The sequence below is a fragment of the Cervus elaphus genome, chromosome 17 (genome assembly GCF_910594005.1).
Source record: "Cervus elaphus chromosome 17, mCerEla1.1, whole genome shotgun sequence".
NCBI classification, from domain to species: Eukaryota; Metazoa; Chordata; class Mammalia; order Artiodactyla; family Cervidae; genus Cervus; species Cervus elaphus.
In genome coordinates, this window is record NC_057831.1 from 32,283,059 (window position 1) to 32,296,501 (window position 13,443).

General features: G+C 36.3%; 1 protein-coding gene and 1 pseudogene across 2 annotated transcripts in view; both read right to left on the reverse strand.

Annotated features, from left to right (window-relative positions):
* Window positions 1-13,443, reverse strand: part of GRID2 (glutamate ionotropic receptor delta type subunit 2) — a 1,554,957-nt gene that overhangs the window by 492,964 nt on the left and 1,048,550 nt on the right. The window lies entirely within an intron of this gene.
* On the reverse strand, window positions 325-431 carry LOC122673659 (annotated as a pseudogene).

Consider the following 13,443-nt stretch of genomic DNA (forward strand, 5'->3'; position numbering starts at 1 on the left):
TTAAAAGTCCACATTCCCTTCGTAATTATAAAATATTACATCCAAAATAAGAATCTCAAAGATGGTCCTGCAATGCTTAATCTACTTTTAAAAGGAAATTAAGGTAATGAGCTTTAGACTTCTCACTACCTAAGTCCCTTCTTAGTTACAATCTATTTTCTTAATATCAAGAAATATATAGATTACTATTATGAACTGGACCAGGACTTCTGATATCTTGAGAGGAAAAAATAAACTGATTTGGAACATATATGAGAATTTATATGATATATAAATGTATCAAAAGTATTTTAAAGTATTTTTAAGGGAAATATTTAATTCTTGAAAGGGTGCCACCTGTTACTAGGATAGAAGTGGAATAAAACATGCATTTATTAAACTGATAAGAACAAATACTACACTTGATCTTAGCCAAAAGGCCGAGAATCCTCTATGACCCACCTCCCAGAATATTGGAAATAAAAGCAAAACTAAACAAATGGGATCTAATGAAACTTACAAGCTTTTGCACTACAAAAGAAACTATAAGTAAGGTGAAAAGACAGCCCTCAGATTGGGAGAAAATAATAGCAAATGAAGAAACAGACAAAGGATTAATCTCAAAAATATACAAGCAACTCCTGAAGCTCAATTCCAGAAAAATAAATGACCCAATCAAAAAATGGGCCGGAGAACTAAACAGACATTTCTCCAAAGAAGACATACAGATGGCTAACAAACACATGAAAAGGTGCTCAACATCACTCATTATTAGAGAAATGCAAATCAAAACCACAATGAGGTACCATTACACACCAGTCAGGATGGCTGCTATCCAAAAGTCTACAAGCAATAAATGCTGGAGAGGCTGTGGAGAAAAGGGAACCCTCTTACACTGTTGGTGGGAATGCAAACTAGTACAGCCACTATGGAAAACAGTGTGGAGATTCCTTAAAAAACTGGAAATAGAACTGCCATATGACCCAGCAATACCACTTCTGGGCATACACACTGAGGAAACCAGATCTGAAAGAGACACGTGCACCCCAATGTTCATCGCAGCACTGTTTGTAATAGCCAGGACATGGAAGCAACCTAGATGCCCATCAGCAGATGAATGGATAAGGAAGCTGTGGTACATATACACCATGGAATTTTACTCAGCCGTCAAAAAGAATTCACTTGAACCAGTCCTAATGAGATGGATGAAACTGGAGCCCCTTATACAGAGTGAAGTAAGCCAGAAAGATAAAGAACATTACAGCATACTAACACATATATATGGAATTTAGAAAGATGGTAACGATAACCCTATATGCAAAACAGAAAAAGAGACACAGAAATACAGAACAGACATTTGAACTCTGTGGGAGAAGGTGAGGGTGGGATGTTTCAAAAGAACAGCATGTATACTATCTATGGTGAAACAGATCACCAGCCCAGGTGGGATGCATGAGACAAGTGCTTGGGCCTGGTGCACTGGGAAGACCCAGAGGAATCGGGTGGAGAGGGAGATGGGAGGGGGGATCGGGATGGGGAATAAGTGTAAATCTATGGCTGATTCATATCAATGTATGACAAAACCCACTGAAATGTTGTGAAGTAATTAGCCTCCAACTAATAAAAAAATTAAAAAAAAAACAAAAAACATGCATTTATTTAACACCACCATTTTTTCTCCCCTTTCAGATCATTAAAATGGCCAGAGAAATGGGCTTCTTATAATAGAGAAAGACACAGGACTCAAAGCACCTTGGTGAGTGACTTGCGGGAGAAAAGACCTGTATTTGTTTTTTTGAGGAAGGTGAACTCTGCCTTTCAATGCTTTTTCCATCAGATCTCAATCTTGATACCTACTAAAGCCCCATTTTTCTTAATTATTTCTTTATTTACAGAAAGGGACAGAGTTAACATACTTCCTACTTGTGTGCATTTTTTCCCTTTACTGGATACATGTATTTCCAAACTTTCTAATGAAATAATGAATACCAAAGGCTTTCCCCAAAGACTTGTTGAAATACCACAAGCTAGACTGGCCTTGGTAAAACTATAAAAAGAGAATAGAGTTTTCTTTCTGTTTTCCCTTTATCTGTTGGAGATATTTCTGCACCCCCCCCCCCTCATTCATGTATATTCCACTTCCTAAAATCAAAGTTCACCCAGCCCTCTACTCTTTTCTTCTGGATGTGCACTGGAATAACCAGATTCAGAAAACTTTCTTTTTAAGTCCCATCAAAAACTAGGTTCTCAGTCTGATTCTTCCAGATCTCTGTGATCTTAAATACAAGTTAGGTAATCTGATAAACTCAATATGCAAATAGTTACTAGTGAGTTTGTCAACCTGCTTTTTTCATTGCAGATAACAAAATGCATGTCTTTAAGGACCTCCTGGTGTCATAGTGTAAACCTAAAGAAGGGTCTCTATTAATAGGAAATCAAATGACTAAGTTAATTACTTTTCAAACTTTGTATAGGGGAGTATGTAGCTAGTGCCTTTCAGGGTAATGAGAATATAAGATGGTTCCTGGGACTAGTTCATTCATTCATTCAGGAAATACTTAGTAAACGCCTACAATGTGTCAGACACAGTCTCAACACTTGGGATGCAATAATGACCAAAACAAAGAGCCACGGAGATTACATGGGGTGAAGGGTGTCCTGAGCAGGGAATGAAACAGACAATGAAAAATAAGCATAATAAATGCAGAAATGTTATTCTTTGTTAAGTAGTGATAAAATTCTGTGAAAAAACATTAGGGCAGGCTAAAGGGAGAGTTGGGGCAGGAGCAGTCACTCAATTCAGTAAAACAACCAGAGTAGGCTCCATAGCAAGGGAAACTTGTAGGAAACCCTGAGAGAGGTAATAGAGGCAGCCAAGCAATGTGGTGGAGGAAGAAGAGTTCAGGCAAAAGGCTTAGATGAGACTGTAAAAAAAAGTGTTCCCGTGAACAGCAAGACAGCCTATGCCTGCAGAGGAATGATCTAGGAAGCGGAGAACATGGGACCTACAATGTGAGGCGGGGGAGGCGGGCACCGGTTTTACTTATTTGGGTCTTGTATGGAGCTGGAAGGACTTGGACTTACATTCTTATAGAGTAGAACTGAGTTCCAAGATTTGATACTTTGTGGCAGACAAGCGGGAGTCATGTTTTGGGGTCAGGTACTTTTTTCACATAGCAGCTGTTTATGTCCTTACAGCCTCAGTTTCATCAACTACCTCTGATAGGAATTCTACACCAATCCACTTACTAAAATTGCAAGCAACTCAATCTCCGTTTTGATTTAAAGACTCCTTCTGTTTCCTTACATAAAAGCTTTGGGGGTATCTAGTAACATCTTATAAGTGATTATCTTATTATTCTAAAAATGTATCTTCTCAGTAAACTTAATGTTGAATGCAATCTCCATGTTAATCTTTAACATGAAACAATATTTGAGTCAGAGCTTATCCTAAGAATAGAAATCTGAATATGCTTGTTATGTGTTAAGTCCCTGGTATAGTTCCTCTTGCTGCTAAAAGAGTAAGTCACACAGACTATCTTGATTTAGTGTAGTTGGTGACAGTGAACTCTATCCTTTCTTTTAGAACCTAGAAGACACTAGGTAAGCATCCTTGTGGATGTATAGAAAAGATATATTGTGCCATTTCAACAGGCATTATTCCAGAGAGTTTTGTTCTGTGGCAGACTGCTGTGAGGAAGGACTGGCGATTGTTACTTCAAGCCATTCCTCTGCAGACGGACCCATTTGAAGCATGACTGCTGAAGAAGAAAAGAGCCACAGCTCGAGAGTGACAGCTTTCTCTGCTCCATTATGTCCCCTTTGAAGGTTGCATAGCTCAGAATCTGCAGAATAGAAGGCATTTCAGGTGATGTCAGTATCTTTTCCCTGTAGATACTTTTTCCTTTGGCTATTTCTAAATAGCCCTGCATGAAAAAAACAGCGGTATACAGCTGATGGAGAATGTGATTTTAAGATAAAAATCATACCTTTTTCTCAATGAACAATAAATGACAGTATATCTTAGCAGAGAAACATAAGTTCATTTCCTGCTGAAATTTTTTTTTTTTACATTTATGAGCCATAAAGTAAGTTTTTGTGACTTCAATTAAACTCTTTATTTAAACATTTGTCTCTGGCATATATTCTTTTATACAAATTATAGTTATTAATGAAACTTCTATGGCTGTCTATACACGTGGGCCTTAGATGCAGATTTAAATATTAACAAGGCTCTGATTAAAATGCAGAAACAAGGATAGTGAGGGTAAGACAAATGCTCTGCTCCTGTCTTGTTTTGCTTATAGATTATATTCATCAAAATTCTAACTAGAAAATGAAAATGCAGCATGACTTTCTATGTGTATTCTGGCTTATGGATTGCACCTTTGGTTTAAGGGGAAAATAAATATTTTTAGCATTGAAATGGAGGCAGGTTTGACAATAACATCCTCAGGTGAACTCTAAAGAGCACACTACCTTAACAGACTGAGATCTTATTCTCCCATCCTCAACTCAGTCTTTTACAATTAACTTAAAAAATGATGTTCTTGTTTTCTTAGGTTTGTACCTTGATTATTTAATTGTGTTCAGAAGCTCCAGGTCACAAGTTTTATCCCTGTAGCAGCCAGTTATGTTTGGAGGAAATTCGGTTCAGAGGCTTCAAAACACAATTTAATCTAACTGAATATTACATTGTAAGGCAATGTAAACTCATCACCTTGGACTATAATTTAAAAAACCCTTAAAGCACATTTATTGCATACTAACGATGCAATAAAAGGAGTAGGATGCTTATACACATGCTCGCATCTCCTCTCAATAGACTGCTCTTCTATGAGACCCTAAGTCCCTTAGGGCCAAGGTCTCTGCCTTTTCTTCGCTGGATAAAATGAGAGAACGAGTCAGTACATGAAAGGAAGTAAGGAAAAAATTAAACAAATAAATAAAAAATAAAAAGTTTCAAAAAAAAGAAAGGAAGTTAAGGAAAGACGGAAGAAACGATGAATTTACTTTTATACAATTATGAAGTGATAATAGAAGCAGAGAATATGCAGTTTTAAATGTATGCAAATCTTTCCCACCTGAAAAAAGAATCAACTTCTTAACAGTTACCAGCTTATCTTTCTCTTCTCTTGCTCAGTCAAAAATTTTGCAAAACCTTCAATTTCATATGTACTCATTTCCTTTTCCATCTTTTTGTTTGTTTGCCTTTATAAATTCACCAAAATAACTCGCACTAAGATTAACAATGACCTTCAGGTGACTAAGATGACATTTCCAAGTCCTCATATTACCTGAGCTTTTTGGTAGCATCTGTCCTTGTCAATCACTTGTTACCTTTTGAAATTCCCTTGTTACATTCTCTTGTTTGCTCTCGTTCACCTCTGACCATTCCTCTATATCCTTTCAATGCTCACCTCCAATAATATATTATAAAATGTTATTGCATTTAATGCTTCTCAATCCTAGATTCATCTCCAGGTCTTTATTATAATTTATCTACTTATTAACCCTAAGTTTTATACTGTCTCTTTGAGTCCCAACTGTTTATTCAACAAGTGCACTGGGATGTCTCAAAAGCTACCTCTGAGAACTGAGACCATATATGTGAAACTGTCCTAGTTGATTGTTTTAGTAAACCTTTACATGGAAAAGATAACACTATAATTCTGTGAATAATCCTACTCTTCCCTTCAGAAAATTCTTGCAGATCAGTTTAGAGACAGGAGTCTGCTCACCCGAGAAAGTTTATTATCAAGACTGACTTCAAAACCCTTGACTTGCATAACCAAACGATCCTAAACAATTGTTTCATAAGTTTTGGTCAACTCCAATTAATTCTCTATCCTGAAAAACCTACCCCAATGTCTTGGTTCCAGAGCCCAAAGGTAAAAAATATCCCTCTTTTGAGACAGTAGGGCTTCCCTTGTGGCTCAGCTGGTAAAGAATTTGCCTGCAAAATGTGGGAGACCTGGGTTTGATCCCTGGATTGGGAAGATCCCCTGGAGAAGGGAAGCTACCCACTCCGGTATTCTGGCCTGGAGAATTCCATGGACTGTATAGTCCATGAGGTTACAAAGAGTCAGACATGACCGAGCAACTTTCACTTCACTTCACTTTGAGACACTAAGACTCTTTAAAGGTAGTTTCTTACTACAGTAAGTTCCAATACATTTAACTTTGCTTTTTAACAGATGGTACAGCAATAATTTGGGGAATTAGACATCTCCAAATCAACCTATCCAAGAACTGCTTAGGACTTTCCACACAAACCAGCTCATCTTTCAGTGTTCTCTACTTTAATAAACCCTACAAATCACTATATCAGACTCGACAAACTGAAAACATATAGGTCCCTCCCCTTACCATCTTTGAATCCAACAAATTGTATTGTTTTATTTCCCCAGAAAATATTAGTTGAATAAATAAAGAATATTGTTAATGCATGCATTATCTTATTCCTCTCCTTTCAGTGGAGTAAAGGGGAAGTGTAAGTGGGTAGCTATGTGCCCTGTGCAAGCAGTAAGGATATATAGTCTCTGCTGAGTATTTATAAACGATAAAACAATTCAAAGTCTATCAGTTTTATCATCAATATATCACAACACCTGTATACAACTTCAATAATAAATACTCTTGCCACCAGGATGAGGTCCATTTCCTCTTCTCACACTTACTATGTCGTTATGCAACTTGACTTGAAGGAATCGATTTGCTGAGCCCTTGTGACCACTATTGTCACTAGCAGGAATGCTGCCCCGGATGCACTGAAATGCCTTGATCCCAAAGCTAGTGCCTCACACAAGAAGCGATGGATATTTTTCATTCTTTGGAACAAGAGAAAGGCTTCCCTTTGCAGCAGACTCTTCAGTTTTACTCATTCAATAAATATTGATTGAGAACAACTATATGCAAGGCTCCATTGTAGGAGTTGAGGAAATGACAGCGAATTCAAAGGAAAAGATTGCCTTCTAGGAACTTATAGTACATTGGGAAATTCAGACTATAAACATGATTAATAATATATGTACTTGCATACACATACACACGCACACACACCACCCATTGTTAGGTAGCTAAAATACAAAATACGCTAAAGTAAAATAAAATAATGCAGAGAGGGGGACAGGAGGTAATTATGTGGCAGGGTGGGATGAGGGATGGACATTTAGTTAGGATGATAATTGAAAATCTGTATGTACCTAAGTAACCATTTTCTCTGTTTTAGATATGAATTCTTACTCACCCTCAGATTTCTCAAAGGTGTTAACAAGTCCACATTTCCTGGCAAAAAGGATACTTTGTACTGAGCTATTATCATTACACAAAGTAATCAGGGAAGGAACACATCAACTGCTTATAATTGTGAGAACCATTTTGGCAAAATTCTTATTTTATTGGTGACAGCCATTTCCATACATTGTAAGATAGTCTGGTTTCTAATAAGTCCTCCAAAATATTCACAAAGCCCTTAATTCCATTTTTCTTCTTTTCCTTTCTCATCACCACTTTTCTCAATTATGCAAATTTGCTCAAACCTATTTTTAAGCTTTGGAAACCCTTTAACGCTGTGTGGAAACAGAAACTCTTTCCTTTCTTCATTAAATAAGAAGTGTTGAAACTGCCCCCAATGCCCAATTCTACGGAGTTTACAATTTGTGTAATAAGGAGCAGTGGCTTGTTCCTGGAGATGTTTCAATCAGCTAGGATCAACACTAAAAAGAAAAAAAAAAAATGCTGTTCTATCAAGCTGTTAATTCTCATGGAAATGAATGTGAACCAGGGAAACAGAACAGAATTGATTTAGAGCTGTAATCTGTTCACCAGCCATGCTGGCCACAGCTTAGGTGAAACAATAAAGCCGGCTGCAGGTGGATTTTGTCAAAGGACTTGAAATCAAAGCAGCACTTCTGGTCAGACCCTCTTCCTAGAGGAGGGGGCTTATAGAGGAGCTAATTGGCTTCCCTCAGATAGTGGGGCAACCTAGACAAAAAATATCCATTTTTGGTGTAATGGCTAATTACATTATATTCTCTGATAAGTAAGCTGTGAAATTTAGGAAGATGTCCAAGATTTTGCCTCTTAATGGAACAGTTATTTTTTGGCAGAACTCAGTCAAATTACTGTGTTGAATCGTGGGTGAGATGGGCATGTGTAATGAGAACAGGCCTCTGCCAGAAAAGTAAAAAGTCAGAAAGTAATTCATACTATGGGGTTTGTATTTGTCTGGATAAAATTAACTTGAAAAAATCAAAATACATCTGGAAATAAAAGTGGTGGTAAAGTCATCCAGTTTCCCCTTTTCCTTATGAATGTTCTTTATCATGTGCCTTTTAAAGAAATATAGAAATATTTAAAACAGTTTTAGCTGATCACAAAATTTGATTTGCAATTTGGAAAGTTGATCATTATATTTATGGTCAATTGTATTTTTTTTATTTTCTTTTTGAGAATCAAATGTTCTATGGTACTTTAGTTAAAAAAATAAAGAATAAAATATCAGGAAGAAAAATCCTACCTTTAAAGAGGTTTCCAACCATATTTTACAAACACATACAAAAGCAAATAACAATTTATGTTGACTTAAATTAATTGTTGAAGTGGAAATCAAATAGAAGTTTTATGGGAAAGCAAAAGAAGGATTAATTCTAGATGAGGGAGCCTGAAGATGCATGTGGCCCATGGATCCTGTGAGTCTGGCATCACGAATAGCTTATTAGCTTGTGATTCAGATTTTTGACTCTGGAAGTAATATTATGCATGGATTATGGGTGTGGTATATCAAAGTGAAGGTTATTAAAATAAAACATGCACAAAACAATAAAGGACTGATCCACAATCAATGATAATAAGATATTATGCTGGTAGCTTCTATTCCATCACCTTGGTTTGACCTACCCTTGCTCGGACCTCAGATTGGGATTCCCATTTTATTGACAATCTAAGTTCCAACAATTCCTGTATTACTCTCCCTTTTCTATCCAAAATTATCCCTTTATCCAAATAATTACATTATCCATGGGAAATTTTTCTCACTTTCCCACTAGTTAGGTTTTGTCCTTTCTTCAATTAAAAGTTCCTTAGCATTGGAAGAACCATATCAGCAATTCCCATTCTACCCCTAGAATCATTACCAATCCTGATCCTTCCCCTAAATGTTCCCACCCCCTCCCTCCTGAATTTAGCATCTCTTCCCATTGGGCCACACACATGAACATATTCAATTCACCCAGAAATTCTGGATACTGACTGTCTTGAAATATTTTAAATATTTAAGTTCACTTTCACATGTTGCTAGTTATTTCCCTATCTATTAAATCTACAGCTACATTCAGAGCTGTTTTGCCATCATTTTTGGGGGAGAATGATGCTCTTGTTCAAGCTGTCATTTCTATAGCACTGCCCCAAGACTTCCTCCCTTATATCAGGGAGCAGCCATCCTGTTTCTTGCATCTCTCATAGCTCTATTACTATCCACATCTTTCAGTTGCATTAAAGCCCTTGGGTCAGACTGCTGTAAATGCAAAAATCATTTTTAGTACATTTGTTTAAGGGCTTTAATGCAACTGAGATATATGGACAGTAAAAACCCAAGAGATGCAGGTTTGATCCTGGGTTGGAAAGATCCCCTGGAGTGGAAAATGGCACCCTCCTCCAGTATTCTTACCTGGAACATTCCATGGACAGGGGAACCTGGCAGGCTACAGTCCATGAGGATGCCAAGAGTCCGACATGACTGAGCTCACAGCACACACGTACCATAGTATGAATATGGACGCTTTATCAAAGCTGTCAAATTCTGCATTCAAATAAAAGCTCAGTAGAACAGTTCAGTATCACCTTCTCGGATGTCATTGTTTGAACTGAGCAAAACATCCCCTTTTGCAAAATCCATGTCTACCCACACCAAACTGTATTCTCTCTGTTCACTAAAGTGATACATTTCTACTATAAGGGCAAATACTTAGCTGTAAGTGGCTCTCTATGTGGCTCATTTACTATACTACTTTTCAACTTAAAAAAATTATTCACTACCTGCTATACACAAAGCCATTTGTATGTTGCATTATTTCAGTTATTATTTTCATATTGTGACCAGTTTGTGTTCAAATAATATAACTTTAGTTTAGTGAAAAGGCCTCTTTACATTCTGGGCAATGTGTGGCAAAGTACATAAAACAATGCCTTTTGTTGAAACTGGAATTATTTTCTTGATTCTTTTTGCAAAAGCAACATCCTTTTTACTTTCTTACTGAACATCAAAGCACTTATCAGAGACTCTGAGGTGTGACCAAATCTCAATTTTCCCAAAGAGAAGCTGTAGTTTTCCTAACGAAAAAAAGCACTTCCAGCAAAGATGCTTATATATATGTGGTGCTGTCTGGTGTGTTTGATTAGTGTTTTAACTCTCTCTACACATCATCCTTTTTCTACAATTTCTCTGATATACTAAATTTCCGTTTACTATAAAACAGATAACAGGGTTCTCTCTTACAGGCATATTTTAAACCATTATTTTCAAGGTTCTGTCCTGAAGCAGAAAATGTTTTCTAATTTTCTTATGGATCAGTTGAGAAATTAAATTTTGGGTTTTTTTTTTTTTTTAGTAAAAATAAGTACACACGTATAATTTTAAGTAGCACAATATAAATATAAATGATATTTAATGTTCTTTTAAAGCATACTTTAGAAACACTATTTTGCCATATGTGATAATCATTTTGAAATTGCTGAGTGTGAATGGAATATAAACATTGAAGGAGGAAGAATAGAACAACTAATGCACTTAACTTGAAATAGTTTTAAAAACTTTAAAATTACTAAAACTTAAAAAGCAAAATTTTATTTATGAAACTAGAATACTATTTCAGTTTCCATGGATTACTTAAAGCTAAGAAGGAAGAAAAGAATGTCATAAGATTTCTAAATAATCTAAACCAGTACTATGAGTGATCGTTGATAAGTTCAGATAGCTAGATGGATGAATAAATAAGCAGACAGACAGATAGTCATAGACAGACAGATATTCAGACAGGAAACACGAGTCTGTGGATCAGAGAGCAGATCATGCATTGTTCACATTGCATTTTAGTCCTGGTTCCTTAGCCCTGATCCCTGTGGGGTGATGTGGGGAGAGTCTAACATAACACCATGCATGCAGGGGTGTTTAACAACAAGAGAGACCTACAAGACCCGGGATTCCCAAAGGGTTCCGGGGCACACTGGACCATCCTGCCCCCAGACTGAGAGACACTCTTACTCTGAAATGGAAAGATATTTCTGAGGAGCGGAGGAGACATTATTTTCACCACACCGGAGCATAAACAAATGACTCTGGGAAGGATGACTCTGTAAACTCTTAAGCAACACAATTTTTTAGCTTCTTGAATGTTTACTATTCAGTCACCCCTTATCCAAGTTTTGCCAGCTTTTTCTTTCTTCAGTGAGCCCAGATTGCAGTAACATGAGATATTCATGTAGAATTCTCTCTTAACAATAGTAGTCATTATAATTAAGCTAATTATAATTAGTATCTCTTTAAAACACTGTGGGGACATCCGTGGTGGTCTAGTGGTTGTACTCCACACTTCCACACACAGGGCGTGGGTTTGATCCCTGGTTGAGGAGCTAGGATTCTGTATGCTATGTGGTACAGCCGGAAAAAAACTGAAGTTGGATAAATTGTTGGTTTTATTTGTAAATAGCCATAAGTCTCATAAAGTGGCTTATTAAACTGCCACTGAGATGTTAGGTTTTATACTTATATTCACAAACATACAGCAAATAGTCAAATTGCTTGAAAATAAAGTTTACCTGCAATTCCAAATTTTTGATCTGTGTGTATAATAAAAATTAAACACTGTAAATGAGGGCAAGTGGACATTGTATTTGCATTGCTCCATTAGACTTACTCTGCAAAGTATGATGAAACAGAACTGGAACACAGGATCTCCTGAGACCCCTGAATGCTGTATTCATGAGGCCAATGGACAATTTGTTCCAAATAAATGGTATAAAATTTAGGCTTTACTCACTTAACTGCCTACATTTATCTCCTACAGAGAAGACAGCATTACAACTGTTTCAGATGTTTAAACCCTATTTTAACATGTATTTGGAAGTCTTCACTGTCTCTGATAACTTTAAAATACTTTGGATAGCACATATAAAGTGTTTAATGATGAAAGATGTAAGAATGGAAGAGATCTAACAGTTGAACCATGCTTGAAAACTAAAGACACAAGAACAAACTTGGTTATTTCTGAGTAAAACACACTTTTCCCATCCACAAGTAATTTTTCCCTCCGCTTGAACTCCAGATTTTGTCACTGTCTCATGGTCCCTATCATCTATTTTACTCTGAGACATCTTTACTAGGTTCTAGGTTACTTGGTGACATTTTTGTACATGTCATGGCTTTTAACAAATGACCTTATGTAGGTGGCCCTCAGTATATAGTCATTGAATTAATGAGTTTTATTTTTATTTTACTATCCTTTTTTTTCTCATTGACAATTGATGAAGTGGTCTGATTTTTAATGAAAAACGTTTCACAACAAAACAGAAAATTGACTGTAATCATTCCAATATTGAAGAGATAAGCTGAGATATAGTAAAATTATCAAATAATTGTGGTGATATTATAAGCACTGAAAACTATACTTTGTATTGTATAACTAAGAATACAAAACAGCTATGTGGTACTTTGATAAAACCACAAAATGGAGTCTTCAAAGTAGACACTGTTGCTGTTTCTAATAAGCTGGTCATCATTCCTCTTTTGGGTTCTACATTATCATCATCGATGTAAAATTTTCTTAAGGGATACTATGATCCTAAAAATCATTCAATGTGTGTGGAACATTTACATAATTATTTTTACATGTATTTAATTATTTGTAATATGCTATTCTTTCTACTAAAATTTTAATAAACCTCAGTTTAAGCTTGAAAGTGGAACAAATCAGAGAATAACTGAACCCCTTAATTTAGAAAGTCAAATGATGTATAAGCTAGTTACCACCCAAATAATGACAGGTCAAATATATAAAAATTATCTAAATAGTTGAGATACATTAATAAACTGTACACACAAAAGGTGATTTGAGAAGTTAGGACAGATAAGGGTCAAACACTTAACAAAAGAATAACCTATGTTCTTTACCATGGAATACTCCGCGTATAATGTTTAGCAAAGATTGTATTTACAGGCCAGCGATTCTCAAATTGTGATCCCAAAACCTTTTCAAACAGCTCTCCAAGGCCAAAATGACTCATAATAATCCGAGGGTGTATTTATCTTGCTTGCTGTGCTGACACTGGTGCTAATGGAGCACAAACGATGGTGGGTAAAGAGCTGCTGCTTCGCTCAGATCAAGGCCAGGCGTCAACCATACTCTCCACTGCGAACTCCCAGTTTAACCAAAAAAAAAAAAAAAACACTCAAGAATATCTTTGATG